The sequence below is a fragment of the Nyctereutes procyonoides genome, unplaced genomic scaffold (genome assembly GCF_905146905.1).
Source record: "Nyctereutes procyonoides isolate TBG_1078 unplaced genomic scaffold, NYPRO_anot_genome, whole genome shotgun sequence".
In the NCBI taxonomy this organism is placed as follows: Eukaryota; Metazoa; Chordata; class Mammalia; order Carnivora; family Canidae; genus Nyctereutes; species Nyctereutes procyonoides.
Genome location: NW_026575160.1, coordinates 26,684,025 through 26,701,066, shown reverse-complemented (window position 1 = coordinate 26,701,066; position 17,042 = coordinate 26,684,025).

The following is a 17,042-nucleotide window of genomic DNA, read 5'->3' as shown; positions in this document are numbered from 1 at the left end:
AAGATCCTCACTAGGTTTCTAAATACTAGTGAGATATTCATTAAAAAACACAGCTACAGCTTAATTTAATAAAAGACAAACACTAACATCTACTAAATCAGAAATACAGAACAGAGTCCTAACAACATGAAAGAATTAAATCACCCAGTAGTAAATGAAATAAAGCATTCTATTTTTTAAAAATGTCTAGCTTTAACACAGAAAGTAAGGTTTACTGATGAAGGTAATAATAAAGTCCTACATATCACTAAAAAGGTAAAACAAAATTTTAATAAATGAACAGTTATTAGGAAGAGATGAATTCTAGCATCTTAAAGTGACACCTTGAAGGGAAGAGTATAAAAATTAAACTCCATTTCAAATATCAGAAATTCATGTATATAAATGAAATACGCAAAGCCTTCTCCTTTTGCATAAATGGGAACATTAAAGATGAATGTCTTGAGTGTTTACATAATCTCTTCAAATGTACAAACTACAGTATTTGTAAATTATGAAGCATTAAAGCATCAAAGTTAGAAGAACTGATTGGCTTTAGAGCTTTGAGAGTTCTACTTTTACTTTGCTAAGCCAAATAAATGCAGCTGGGGCCTTAGTCTCATCAACACTAGATTTTTAAAAAACAATCATTTACAATTGAATCTCACTTATTAATTATCTGAATCTAGAACAGATATATTTTTTAATATAAGTATATTCCAACATGTCTGAGTTGCAGAGGAAAATATAATAGAACTTTAAACAAAGCAAAAACAAAACAAAACTGCAGTGTGATTCTATACAAACACATTTCCAAATCAGTTTAACTTTCTTAAGAAATATTAAATATCCTTCATGAATTCCTCAAAAAGTAGTTATAAAGATAGATTATATCTATAATCTTACATAAAAGAAGTTACTTCACTGAAAGTGATGATGACCATAAATCAATTTATAACATACAAATATATTTCAATAAGCTATTTCTCTATTATCTTTTTATTAAGCAATAAAACTGTCTAATGCATTTGAGTTTGTATTTTTTTCTACTTATGAAGACTAAAGACACCAATGCCAGTGATTAAATGAGCTTGGTGCAGAAGAGTAATTTTAGGTACATCAAATAGGTAAAATATTATTTAGAAAGGAGTACAATTGTGAATAAAATTCTATAAGCTACTGGTAGAAATTTCTTCCTCTTTTAAGTTCTTAACTTATTATTACTTCATGTCAGGGGTAAAGATTTTCCCAATCTATTTCCCTCTCCTTTTTCACAATCTTCCAAATGAAAATGTTATGAAACAGAACTCAATATTTGTTTCTCCTATTATACTTTTCTTGGAGGAAGTGGATAGATCTTAAATTTATGGTGATAGTGAGGGTTCTATCTCTCTACAAATATACTAGTAAAGCCATTTTTGTGACATGGCTCTCTTTGTACTTTCTAGGTCACTGAAAACAGGACAGAAGGCTCTGAGCTATGTGTTCTAAATGGAACTATTTTGTTTACATGCACCAATGCCCCATTTGTAGAGAACCACAATGCAACCAGAGCAAGATAGATTTATTTTATAGTCTGGTTTTAAAACAATAAAAACAGGGACTCTCAGTTTCAAATGTATAATTTGTTTGATCAAATGCTAAGGACTGTCTTGTTCAATGGTTTTTTATCATGTCTAGTGACCATGAAGGACGGAATTCGGGTGATGCCTTCTCTTTGTCTATTTACAGAAGTATTCAATATATAACACATAATTTAAATACACTATTCAACAATAGTGAGTTTCTTGTAGTGATTTCACATAGATTATATTCTTAAAAAATGTTAAAATATGGTAAAAATATGCATCATTAGAATAGCTATTTAAAGAATACCATGCTATTGAACTTTGTCTTATGCAAATAAGGAAAAAATTTCTTCAAAAGAGAAATGGATTTAACCAAGGGCATGCAAGTAGTTGTACAAAAAGTCATCTAATTCTGCAACTAGTGTTCTATCACACTTCATTGCCTCTCCTGTATAAGTTAGTTGGCAGACAACAAAATGTGGTATTTGCTTTCCTACATCTCTAATCTCTATCTTGAAGTCACATTTTCACATAAACTGAAACATGAAGAAATGAACTAGTAAATAGAGTCAACTTCAGTTAAATGAGCAGGCTACCCAAGATTGGTTGGCATAAAAGAATCAGAGGATGTTGAATAAAATTATCTACTATATTATTTTGCCTCTTCCATATTGATTTTTGGATAGATAGTATGTGCTGTTTTTTTTTCTCAACAAGAAAAATTTTTACTTGATGCATACTTCAGAATACATGGTTCTAAAAGATATATAAAACAAGAAAAATAGAATACGCATTTTCTTCAAGTACACACAGAAGAATCCCGATTAAATCACATAAAAAGGGACATAACAAATACTAAAAGGAAAGAGAAATCATCCCAAGTATGTTTTCCAACCACATGGTATAAAACTAAAGATCAACAATGAAACAAAGCTGGAAAATCTACAATGTAAATACTAAATATTTAATATGTAAATATTAACACACTACTGCACAAGCCATGGGCCAAACAAATCAAATGGCAAATCAAAATATGTCTCAAAACAAAAGAAAAATAAAACACAATATTCCAAAACCTATGGAATGCAGCAAAGGCAACTGTTAGAATGAAATTCATGCTATAAATGCTTATATTAAGAAAAGGAGGTCCAAAAAAAAAAAAAGGGAAGAAAAAGAAACAATTTAACATTACATTACAAGGAATGAGAATAAGAAGAAACAGAGCTGAAACTTAGTATTCAAACTTAGTATTCATATACTTTGTTAGTATATAACAAAGAAAGGATAGAGACCAAAATAAACATTAACATAACATTGAAAGTAATGACCAGTTTTTCCCGAAAAATAAACAAAATTGACAAGGCTTTAAACTAGACTAAGAAAAAAAAAGAGAAAAGTCAAAAACCAAAATGAGAAATGGAAGAGAAAACAATACAATAGATAACCACAGATATACATAGTGTGATAACAGATTACTGTAAATAGTTAGATACTAACAAATCAGATAACTTAGGAAAAAAATCATTCCTAAAAATCCCTTAAAAATATGATTTTAATTAAAAATAAGTTAGTGAAATCTAATGTGAAATTGTGAAGTTTCATAGTTATCAGGTATCACTATATTACCCTTAAAAAGCACATATATCCCATGTTGTCCTGAGTTTGTTGCGGTGCATCAGGGCACCTTGGTGCAGTGTGAGAACCACAAGTATAGCATCTATGTTTGTTTAGCCCACTGATGTAAATTGGATAAGGATGGGGGGGTTAATATTATTAATATTATTTAAACATTTTTTAGAACAATGTTTCACACTTGGTGAAAACCTAATAAATGTTACTTAGTAAAATTACTATTTCTTTAAAAAATTATTTATTTGGGATCCCTGGGTGGCGCAGCGGTTTGGCGCCTGCCTTTGGCCCAGGGCGCGATCCTGGAGACCCCGGATCGAATCCCACGTCGGGCTCCCGATGCATGGGGCCTGCTTCTCCCTCTGCCTATGTCTCTGCCTCTCTCTCTCTCTCTCTGTGACTATCAAAAATAAATAAAAAAATTTAAAAAATTATTTATTTATGAGAGAGTGAGAGAGAGCACAAGCAGGGGAGAGAGGCAGAGGGAGAAGTAGACTCCCTGCTGAGCAAGGGGGCCGATGTGAGAATCCATCCCAGGACTCAGGGATCATGACCTACGCTGAAGGCAGATGTTTAACCAACGGAGCCACCTAAGCATTCTCCCCACAATGAGCATTTCTAAGTAAGACTTTCTCTATAGGAAACAACCATATTTTAGTGATAAAGTGTCTAAACTTTTGCTTCATCTCCTTTATAGAAAGGCATCCTTCACTGCTCCTTTTTCAATGATTTCATAACATTTTGTTCACATATCTACTGTAGAAGTTACAAATAATTGAAATGTCTTTATGTCTAACTCTACTTGCATATAACTCAAGGGCAAAGAGCACTCTTGTTCATTTGACATCACAAAGCCTTGCACTTTGTTTGGCATAAAAATATGTTTAATAAATGTGCATTGAATGAATCAATGATTAAATGCATAGTAACCCTTAGTAGTACTGAGCACTTAATCACAAAGAACATGACATATTTAATTCTCAAAAATCACTTGATGTTGTAAAGGATCTTTTCTTAAAGAGTTTTAATCTTAGAATACTAGGTCTGACTTCCTGAGAATAATCATTTGAAGGAAGATCATACCCAGAGAAATGATTTAAGCTTCCAGATTTCTGGCATTTGATTTTTTTTCTAGACCACTAAAGAAATCAATATGGTTGGTTGTCACAGTGATCTTTATGTGGTCATGTCAAACATTAGGATTCTTACAGATCTGAGTATTAAGAATGTCATAAAATATAGACTGAGCTTCAGAGAATGTGATAACTTGACTCAATATACTTCTGAGGTAAAAGATATGCTTATTATACTATCTGCCTGAAAATATCTGTTCAACTCAGGTCAAGGAACTTAACTGGGGATTTTTCACTCCAGGCATGCTTCTAAGGTTTCCTCATGCATTTTTAAGTAGAATGTCTGATGCTCATCTAAACTGACTTTGACATAGTCAATTATGGACAAATATTTCTTGGTTTATTATTTAATAATAAAATTTTTGAGGGGTTGAGGAACATAAAGCTAAATGTTGCTCAATTTATTTAGTTGTAAAGAAATCTGTCAGTGAAATATATCAAAATAAAGTCTTTTTTCTTCTTTTGGAAAACAAATCTGGCACAAATTTCTGAGAGATTTTTAAAATTATTTTTGAATCTAAATGATGATACAACATTAAACAAAATCAATTTTCAATTTCTGGTGAAATGACTGAACCCTCACTCAAACCTACTATCATTAACTTTACAATAAAATAATGACTCAGTGACAGAACACAAATGAAAGGCTTATGGAAATGGGAATTCATATCCTTATTTCTTAGTTGTACACTTGCACATGGTATATATTCAAAAAATATATATTGAAAAAATATTATAAAGAAGATGGAGGAATAAAAATATTTGGAATTGGAAAATAAATCTTCCCATTAGAACTAAAGGTCTATAATAGTTTGGAATTTAATGGTATATCTTCTGCTTTATGCCCCTAATAACAACAATAAGATTCATCATTTATAGAATTCAGAGAAAGATTATCTTTCTCACACAGAGAAAGATAATCACAAACCGCAGCATACAAGCTGATTTAGATAGAGTTTCCTTTAACTCTCAAGTAACAATGCCCAAAGAAGTGTAATAACATCATCATGTATCGTTTCTGGATACACAGAAATTGTAAATTTTATACTAGGAGTTTGATGTGATTACCTCTTTAAATTGTTAATCATTGTCCATATATCCTGGAAAATGAATAAAACAATAAAATCCAAACAATGCCCAATATAGACTTAAAGTATAACTATGAAAATAGTATTGTCCATTTATTCTGATTTAATATTATACTGTCATGAAAACAGTGATTTATTAAACATTTTAAAAATCTGGTATTTTTAAGTCAAATGCCTTTTTTTAAAAATGCCTTTTAACAGGTTTTTCTGCTTGCCATTTTGTTTTGTTTTTCAAAGATTCCAGTTTTAAAATACATGCTTTAAGAATTTTTAGATGAGGGGTACCAAGGTGACTTAGTCAGTTAAGCTCTGACTCTGAGTTTTGGCTCATGAGGATCATGATCTTAGGGTCCTGAGATGGAGTCCTACATTGGGCTCTGCACTCTACAAGGGGAGTCTGCTTGAGATTCTCTCTCTTCTTCTCCTTCTGTCCCTGCCCCCTCTTTCTCTCACTCTAAAATAAATAAATCTTTTAAAAAAAGAATTTTTAGATGAATCTGTAAATGTTAGTATAATTGTAAAATTTAAATTTTGAATCTATAAACACACAGCTAAAAACCGGTAATTTGGATAGGATAAATGCCTTTATGTTTGCTGGGAAAAATCACTGTTATTTACAAGCAATATATCTTAATATTGTAAGTTTAATTAGTCATCCACACTGTAGCAGACAATGTTGTTAGTAAACTCAAATGTTAGCTTATTGCTTTGCATTGTAAAATGCCTGTAATTCCATAAAAACAAAATTCAAAATGATTAGCTATCTAGAATGTCTCTTTCAAGAAGATACTTAGCAATTATTCATTAATCCTGAATCATTGATTATGAAGTGACTGGAAATAAAAATACCCAGAGTAAAAGAATCATTCCTTCCTTTATCCTTAGAGCTTCTTTCATTATAGAGCTAATAGCCTGGAATGTGCTGGAGGTGGAACTGAGCTAGATCGACTCTCGAAAAGCTGTGAAAACCACAGACCCTCACTTCCAATTAGTGCAGAAAGTCCTTAAAATCTCACAATCGCACAATCTTTTATAAGTCATCTTAGAAAGCCATAGACCTAAGCTTCCAAACTGAGGATACCTGGGATCTACTTAGGCATTTCAGGATGCCTCCAGTTGTGGGATCTGCCAACTAAAATTATTCATTTCCAGGACAGAATGAAGAAAAATATTCCTATCTTTGACATGAATAATGAAGATGTACTTTATTTTATCCCACAAACTATGTTGTTGCTATACCCCTAACATAGTAAGAATAGTATGAAAGTTTTTAAGAGCTAGATCTCATGCCAAGTCTTCCCTACAGATACTTCTAGAAGAGTGGCACATCATATGCATGATAATAGGTTTCTAGTTCTGCAGCTATAAAGAAGAAGACTATGTCATGTCGGAGAGCCATCTAGCTGGATTTCTTCCTCTTTGCCTCATTACAAGACACACATTCCAGTGAATTAAAATGTTTCGTACCTGCTCATGAAAATCACCAATGTGTGTGACAAAGTTGCAAATGTTTACCAAAGGGAAGAAAATTAATGTTATGTTACTGTTCTTACTTTTGTTTCTGAAGAGAATCAGTTATCGAAGGAGATACTACAAACATTGACATTACTTATTAGAATAATCCACCCCCTCAGGCAAAAATATTTTTTAAATACCTTAAAATACCTGAATAATGAGCATAATCTAAATTTAGAGACAGTTTTGTGGAGCAGATGACATAAGATAGTTCTTGGAAGATGGGTAGAAATTTGACAGGTGGAAATATACAGTAAGGATATTCTGGGATAAGAAACTGACATGGAAAATGCAGTATGTTCAGAAAATGATGAGTACACTGCTGTGGAAAGAATGCAAGGCATTTGGGGTGGAGGAAGGAAAAAATATACATATATATTCACATATATACATATATAAATGTGTGTATATATATATATATATATGATTTTGGAAGTATAAAGTATAAAAGATTTTCAAAATATATGTAAGATTTTATATTTATGTATATAAATATATATGTGCATATATGTGTATATGTATGTGTGTACATATATATTTTAAGATTTTAAAAGTGTATAGGGACCTTACTCTAGAGAGTTTTGAGTCTAAAGATAAAGTGTTTAGATTTTGCTCAGGAGAAAGTAAGGAGCCAAGGTTTCTGTATGAAACAGATTTAAAATAATAAAATAACTGGGTGGTGGGCACTGAGGTGGGCACTTGATGGGATGAGCACTGGGTGTTATTCTGTATGTTGGCAAATTGAACACCAATAAAAAAATAAATGTATTATTAAAAAATAAATAAATAAAAATAAAATAAAATAATACTTACACATATTTTAAATAAATTCCCTTAAAGATCCAAGGAAAGGTTTATAATCTGAAGAATGAACAATAGCAGATTAAATGACTTTTCATTTTTTAATAATAAATTTATTTTTATTGGTGTTCAATTTGCCAACATACAGAGTAACACTCAGTGCTCATCCCGTCAAGTGCCCCCCTCAGCGCCCGTCACCTATTCACCCTAGTTCATTTCCCAGAATTAGGAGTCTTTATGTTCTGTCTCCCCTTTCTGTTATTTCCTACCCATTTCTTCTCCCTTCCCTTCTATTCCCTTTCACTATTATTTATATTCCCCAAATGAATGAGAACATGTAATGTTTGTCCTTCTGCGATTGACTTACTTCACTCAGCATAATACCTTCCAGTTCCATCCACGTCGAAGCAAATGGTGGGTATTTGTCGTTTCTAATGACTGAGGAATATCCCATTGTACACATAAACCACATCTTTATCCATTCATCTTTCGATGGACACCAAGGCTCCTTCCACAGTTTGGCTATTGTGGACATTGCTGCTAGAAACATCGGGGTGCAGGTGTCCCGGCGTTTCATTGCATCTGTATCTTTGGGGTAAATCTCTTAAAAGAAGCACAAAAGGGACACCTGGGTGGCTCAGTAGTTGAGCATCTGCCTGCAGCTCAGGGCATGATCCCAGGTCTGGGGATCGAATCCCACATCGGGTTCCCTATAAGAAGCCTGCTTCTCTCTGTGTGTATGTCTCTGTCTCTCTCTGTCTCTGTGTGTGTGTGTCTCATAAATAAATAAATATAAATAAATAAATAAATAAATAAATAAATAAATAAATAAATAAATAAATTCTTAAGAAAAAAACCACAAATACCTAACTTTTTTTTTCAAACATTCTACACATTTTTCACATGAACATTTTTGATACAAGTATCAGTAACAAAATGAAACCTACACTTGTTATAGATAGTATTTGCTCAGATATTTGAAGATGAAACATATAATTACTATGCAATACCTAGTGTCAGTCTGCACTGAAAAAACCAGGTAAGCATCTTTTCCTACACTAAGTAAACATCAATATAGCAAAATCGTGTATTTTTTAATTACCTATATTTGTTACAGATTTAAATCTCAATAGCTGATTGCTTTTCCTGAAAAAAAAGAAAACATTTTTTAAACAGCTTTTAGAAAATAACTATTGAAAGCCTCAACTTTCTATACAAATATTAGCTATAAGGACAGCCTGGGTGGCTCTGCGGTTTAGCGCCACCTTCAGCCCAGGGTGTGATCTTGGAGAACTGGGATTGAGTCCCACATCAGGCTCCCTATGGGGAGCCTGCTTCTCTGCCTACCCGTGTCTCTGCTTCTCTCTCTCTCCTTCTCTCTCTCTCTCTCATGAATAAATAAATAATTTTTAAAAATATTAGATATAAGTAAAATATTCTGGAAGACTTAATTTGAATATAATAGATTCTTGTCATTAAAATAAGGGGCTGAACATTGTCTTTATATTTACTCAGACTCTATTACATCCCATTTGTTTCTATATTGCCTATATTCGTATTTCCTATCATTTTCTAATTATTTTCACATTTCTTTGCATTATTTTTTGTTTCTTTTTTATGCTAAATTAAAAAAATAATGTATAGAAGGAGAAAAATCACTTTTATAATATGTAATTTTAAAATGTGATGTGTATTTTGAAAACTACATTGGAAAATTCAGAAAAATAAAGACAAATAAAATCCAATATTTCTCCCACCACAAAGCCATATAGAGACAACCACTGAGAACATCTGATGTATCCTCCTAGCATATTTTTCTTAGTGTATGAACACATATCTTGTGTCCACAAAATCATACTAACATCATATTTTAATCTGCTTTTTTAAAAAAATTTTCATTGAGTTCAATTTGCCAACATATAGCATAACACCCTGTGCTCATCCCGTCAAGCGCCCCCCTCAGTGCCCGTCACCCAGTCACCCCCCCCCCACGTCCCTTTCCACTACCCCTTGTTCGTTTCCCAGAGTTAGGAGTCTCACATGTTCTGTCTCCCTCTCTGATATTTTCACTCATTTTCTCTCCTTTCCCCGTTATTCTCTTTCACTATATTTTATATTCCTCAAAAGAATGAGACCATATAATGCTTGTCCTTCTCTGATTGACTTACTTCACTCAGCATAATACCCTCCAGTTCCATCCACGTCGAAGCAGATGGTGGGTATTTGTCATTTCTAATGGCTGAGTAATATTCCATTGTATACACAGACCACATCTTCTCTATCCATTCATCTGTCGATGGACACCGAGGTTCCTTCCACAAATTGGCTATTGTGGACATTGCCACTATAAACATTGGGGTGCAAGTGTCCTGCCATTTCAGCATCTGTATCTTTGGAGTAAATCCCCAGCAGTGCAATTGCTGGGTCGTAGGGCAGATCTATTTTTAACTCTTTGAGGAACCTTCACACAGTTTTCCAGAGTGGCTGCACCAGTTCACATTCCCACCAACAGTGCAAGAGGGTTCCCGTTTCTCCACATCCTCTCCAATATTTGTTGTTTCCTGTCTTGTTAATTTTCCCCATTCTCACTGGTGTGAGGTGCTATGTCATTGTGGTTTCGATTTGTATTTCCCTGATGGCAAGGGATGCGGAGCATTTTCTCATGTGCTTGTTGGCCACGTCTGTGTCTTCTTTGGTGAAATTTCTGTTCATGTCTTTTGCCCATTTCATGATTGAATTTTTTGTTTCTTGGGTGTTGAGTTTAATAAGTTCCTTATAGATCTTGGATACTATCCCTTTATCTGATAGGGCATTTGCAAATATCTTCTCCCATTCTGTAGGTTGTCTTTTAGTTTTGTTGACTGTTTCTTTCGCTGTGCAGAAGCTTTTTATCTTGATGAAGTCCCAATGGTTCATTTTTGCTTTTGTTTCCCTTGCCTTCATGGATGTATCTTGCAAGAAGTTGCTGTGGCCAAGTTCAAAAAGGGCGTTGCCTGTGTTCTCCGCTAGGATTTTGATGGATTCTTGTCTCACATTTAGATGTTTCATCCATTTTGAGTTTATCTTTGTGAATGGTGTAAGAGAGTGGTCTAGTTTCATTCTTCTGCACGTGGCTGTCCAATTTTCCCAGCACCATTTATTGAAGAGACTGTCTTTTTTTCCAGTGGATAGTCTTTCCTGCTTTGTCGAATATTAGTTGACCATAAAGTTGAGGGTCCATTTCTGGATTCTCTGTTCTGTTCCACTGATCTATGTGTCTGTTTTTGTGCCAGTACCACACTTTAATCTGCTTTTTAAACTTGAAAATGTATCAAATGCTTTATCAATATTTAATACTAAATATTTGCAACATGAGTTAAATAGTTAAGCATTTCTGCTTAATAGGTATTTATAATTATTTCTTTTTAATAGGACAATTCCAATTTTATCTCTAATAAATCTTTATAAATATTTATTAGTTCATTTAATATCTCCATAAATTATTCTAAACTTGATCAAATGGTACAAACATTTTAAAAAGATGATAATTTTATGTTACAAAGAAATTATATTTATTATATATTTATATAAAAGAAAATATCAAGGGGAAAATGAAATGATAATAATAGTGAAAGATAAAAGCTGTTAACATTTGGCATATTTCCATTTTCCTTTATTACATGCATATTTTATACATACGGTTTGCATACTGCTTTCTTATTTTACATCATATTAGGACAGTTTTCCTAGTTATCTATTACCTAAAAATACGTTGTCAAAGCAAAAATAAGAAAAAAATCTAGAACTTACAATTACTAATTCCTTTAACTTTAGGTAACCATTTTTAATACTGTGGTATACATTCTCATACATTTTTAATACTGGTATACATTTTCATTCAATTTGCACAGATTTAACAATAAAAATGAAAATGCTAGGATACTGTATTCAAGGACTTTCTTCTTCCGTCTTATATACATGTCAATACATACATATATATCAATATAGATAGATAGATAGATAGATAGATAGATAGATAGATGTATGCTGTTGGATCAGAGGGCAGTTTTACTACATACTACTAGATTGGTTTCCCAAATTTCTGTGCAAGTGTATATGCCCAAATATTCATAAAGCACCCCATCTTCCATTTTTGCCAACATTTAGTATTAAATTCCTTCCTACCACATTCCAATTCAGCCTATTTGGCCTGTGCAGAGATTAGATTACTCTGAGAATAAAAGTGAATTACCATAAGTGCAATCAGGTGGTGGTGACTCAAATTATAGCTGCAGTTCTAGATGTGGTTTCATTGCTTAAACAAGTCAGTACATCCCCTGACACCTCGTATGCAACTATTGATCAGGTCAAGGCTTTTTTGTTCTTGCTCTAATGGTTTATAAAGACCATCTGAATTGAAAAGTCTTCATAGTCTTTCCAAAGGTATGTATAAACTCATCAGACTTACATCATAACATAGATCACAGGGAAAGAACTTGATCATCTTTTTCTTCCCTCACTTCTTCCATCATACTGGTCCAAAACATTGATGATAATTGGACCTGGTGAGCAAGAAGAAGCCACTACTCTATGTACTTTAGCAAGACACTAAAAAACAAACAAACAAAAAGACACTAGCAGGCCAGTGGGGGAAAATAAAATCCACAAACATTAGGGGAATTAATCTCAGTGATCATGGAATTTAAGAATAACAAATACAATATTAAAATAATAAAACTATGTAAAGGAAAAGAGTAGATCACAAAAGATTTGACAAACAAAAGATTAATGTCAAATCTCTCAACAGCACCACTGAAGGCAAAAGGACAGAGGAGTAGTATATTTAAAATACTGAAAAAGAAGAACTTTAGGTCCTTAGGCATATAAAGTCTCAGATATTTTGCCACATATAAAGCCACAATGAGAACACTCTTGGAAGAAGCAATTAAAAAAATGATACAAATCAACATAATGAGTGTACCAAGAAATAGGGTATATACTAGATGTGTGATAATACAACATTGTTGAATACAGTATTGAAAGTTTATAGGAGTATAGTACACATCACTGCTCAACATAATATGTCTATCCTGGAGTCATTACAGCCTTTTAAAAAATATTGTAATATTATAATGCATTTTAATATCATGAATTGTAACACTCTACATCTTCTTGTTTTCCTTTTAAAATCTCATCAACTTTTATTTTAAATGATAGGAAAACCGATATTTAATTTACCTCGTACATACACACATTCTATGTGACTATGAGCTTAACAAGACATACAAGACAATAGTTTCTAGTCATTGCATAATAGGCAAGATCGAACTTGAAAGAAGGGAAACAAAGTGAGATAAACACTATAATCACTTAGGCTTTCTGCCTAGAAACACACATCTATCAGAACTAAGAGACACTGGAGCCAAAGCAGAGAAGCAGTCTTGCTAAGCTAATGAGGCAGAAGTTGGGGTTCCGGGCACTTAAAAGAAGTAGAGTTTTCAAGACGGAGTTTTAAAAAATGAGATCCAGGAGATACACAGATGTGAGACCTAGAAGTCATGGAGATTACTCTTGAGTCTTTAACCAAGGTCTAAGCTGTACACCTACAGAGAAAGATTTCAAAAAGCCTAATAGAAAAAGCTGCTTCAAAGTTAAGAGATGAAAAGATAAGACACTGGAAGTTTTGCAGTGCTGGGATATATTGGAGTACTAGCTGTGTCAGAGTAAAGAAATCTCATTGAACCCCTCAGGCATTCAACTGGGACCCCAGAAAAGGAAAATACAGAAGTAAGGATCAAGTACTAGAAATAAGGCCACACCCTGAGATTAAAGATGAAATAGAAACAAAACAAAACATAAAGTTTAAACAAAACATAAAACTAAAAGTGACAGATTCAAGATCTAGTAAATTGACTGCCTGCCAGGACAAAATTCAATGTTTTTAAGCAGAAACTAGTATTATCAAGAATCCTTACAATTGATCATCCACAATGTTCACCTTATAATCTAAAATTATTGTACCCACAAAGACCTAGAAAAATAGAAAACATAATTAGATAAAAAGTAGTCAATAGAAATCTTGAGATGACATAGGTATTGTAATCATCACATAAGGACTTTAAGATCACTATTATAAATATGATTAAGAATTTAAAGAAATATATTAATAGAATAAATGAACAGATGAAGCCTTTCAGAAGACAGACTATAAATATACAGAAATAGCAATATAAAGTTCCAGAGGTGAACAATACAATGTATGAAATAAAAAAATCGATTTGGTTACCTTACAAAGAGTTTGAATATAAAAGAATAAAAGGGTTAATGAAATTTAAGACAAATCAATAAAAAATATCCCAACTGAAGAACAGAGAAAAAACAAAAAAATATTGAGGGGGTAAAAACCTATCCTAGGTGAACAATAAGAAATCAATTGGTCTAAGAAATGTGATTCAAGTCACAGATAAAGAGGAGTGAGAATTGATACTTTCAAAAAATGGTTGATTCAAATCAATAAAAAGGAAGTACAAGCAGTACTGTGTTTCTTCACTACCTCTGTGTTTTATCTTTGTCTCTGTATCTCATTTTCTCTTATTAGTCAATGTTGGTAGTATTCTTCTTTTTTTTTTTTTTTTTTTTTGACACAGTAAGGGTATCCTTTAAAAGCTTCCCCCAGCCACTGAAGTTCTCTTCCCTTCTGCTTTAGAACTCTGCTCTCGGGATCCCTGAGTGGCGCAGCGGTTTGGCGCCTGCCTTTGGCCCAGGGCGCGATCCTGGAGACCCGGGATCGAATCCCACGTCGGGCTCCCAGTGCATGGAGCCTGCTTCTCCCTCTGCCTGTGTCTCTGCCTCTCTCTCTCTCTCTCTCTCTCTCTCTCTCTCTCTCTCTCTGACTATCATAAATAAAAAAAAAAAGAACTCTGCTCTCTTGCGTGGGGCCAAGTCTGGAGGGGAGACCATGGACCACGCTTGCGAGGTCTGTGTGTGCCCAGAAGAACACCAGGGCGGGGACAGCTGGGAATGCCAGTCAGGTGAAAGCCAAAAGGCCCTTGGCCACCTCCTGCACAGGTCTCCCCTTCGGCTGCTGCGTAATCACCTGCTCACAGCTCATGCTGGCTAACCAGACCGGGACTCCTGAAAAGTTTCCAGTACTGCGTCTACACAAAAACAAGTTGAGAGGAAAACAGGTTGGTATGCTGAGTTCTGTTTCTGCATTTCCAGTAGTAAGTGCTATTCCACAAGCTCAGAGGAAGCGGTCCCTAACCCCTCCTTGGGGCCTGTGCTAGAAGCTCTGGATCAGACATCTGTAATGGGGCATGGCTTCGTGTTCAGGCAGATGAAGAGCAAACTCCAAGGCCACTAACACTGGGAATTGAAAGGCAATCAGTTCTCTTCTATTCAACCAGAACTTCTCTTCCATTCTTCACCGTCCCTGCTCATTTTCATCCTGAGAATGCAGATTCATTTTCTTGTAGTGAATTGGTGAGTCAACCTTTAACCATGGTCTCTAGTCTTGATCTTTTCATGGACCTTTCTTCGTTTTCAGAGATGCTACATGTTTGTCTTTATTTTCATGTTTTGTTGGTCATTGCATTAGCAGTCTGAAATAGAGATAGTGAAAATCCTGTAATCACACCGACACCAAACTAAGAAATCTTTGTATCTTTTACTTCAGGAGGCTTGTTCTTCTTCCTCATTTAAAAGTAGGTAGAAACAGGGGCACCTGAATGGCTCAGTGGTTGAGCATCTGCCTTTGGCTGAGGTTGTGATCCCAGGGTCCTGGGATCAACTCCTGCATCAGGCTCCCCACGGTGAGCCTGCTTCTCCCTCTGCCTATGTCTCTGCCTCTCTGTGTCTCTCATGAATAAATAAACAAAATCTTAAAATAAAAAAGGAAGTAGAAACAATAAAGCAATCAGGTTCACCAGCCAGTGGACAGTTAATTTGGCCGTGTGTTTGTGGCTGACAAAAGTAGATTTAGTTCCAAATCAGGACCCATTAATTGACCATATATTATGAAAAGAATACTATGGGACAAATGGAATTGGGGAATTCAATGTGGAAACTGTCTTGAAGTGTTCTGGGTGAGGGGATTAGCATGGACTCTGGAGACAGTTAATGGTGTGAGAATGCAGATACTCCTGTCTACTACTAATTATTTCTCTCCATAAGTGTGTATTGTAATTCATGTCTATTCTGGGGCATAATGAGAAAGGAGTACCTTTCTAAGTCTTCCCATCAAGATCTTTGATGGAGCTCTAAGCTTTGCAGTCTATAAACTTTAGACATCTTTAGATATGCATTACTTTTTCCTCTAAGGTACATTAGACATTTATGACAGCTTTTAGTCGTTTGTAATCAATCCCTTAGGCTTTGAGTTTGTTTTCATTATTCTTTTACTAAGTATAATACATGCAGGAAAGTACACAAGCCACAAATATACAGCTCAATGAACTTTTATACACATATATATCAACAGCCTCCAGATCAAGATATTTACTATTACTAGTACTCTAGTACCCCCTCATGCCTTCTTCTAGGTACTATTCTTCACCTTGAAATCTAATATTATAGATCAGCTTTGTCTGCTTTTAAATTTTATGTAAATAGAAGCCTACATACAGTATATACTCCATCAAGTATAGCAATAGCTTCTTCTTCCCATTACTTTATAATATACTACATATATACAATACTTACATATAAGTATATATTATACGTATATATTTGTTTATTCATTCTACATTTGATCCATTTCTCAGTTTTCAGATATAACAATGCTTCTATGAACACTCCTGCATATATACTTTAACAATCGTACATAAGCATTTCTATTGAGTATATAATTATTGTATCAGAGAATACGTATATGATGAGCTTTAAAAGATGCTGTCAAACAGTTTTCTAAAGTGGTTTTACCATTTTCCATTTCCACCAGCTGTGCATGAGATTTAAGCTGCTCTAAATTCCCATCAACACCTGTTATTGTCAGTTATTTGCATCTTAGCCGTTCTGGTGGCTATGTAATACTATTATATTGTGGTCTTATTTTCTATTTCCTTGATGACTCACAAATGTACTCATCTTTTCATGTGTCTTTTGGCTTCTTGGATATCCTCTTTTGCGAAGTACTTGTTCAAATGTGCCCATTTATTCAATTAAGTTATCTGTCTTTTATGAATTTATAGGAGCCCTTTATTCCATATGAGTCCTTTGTTAGAGGTATGTATTAAAAATATCTTCCATTCTGTCACTGCACTTTCTCTCTCTTAATGATGTCTTCTGATGAGCATATATACATAATCTTAACATGCATTGCACTTAATGGCAAAATACTGAAAGCTTTCCCC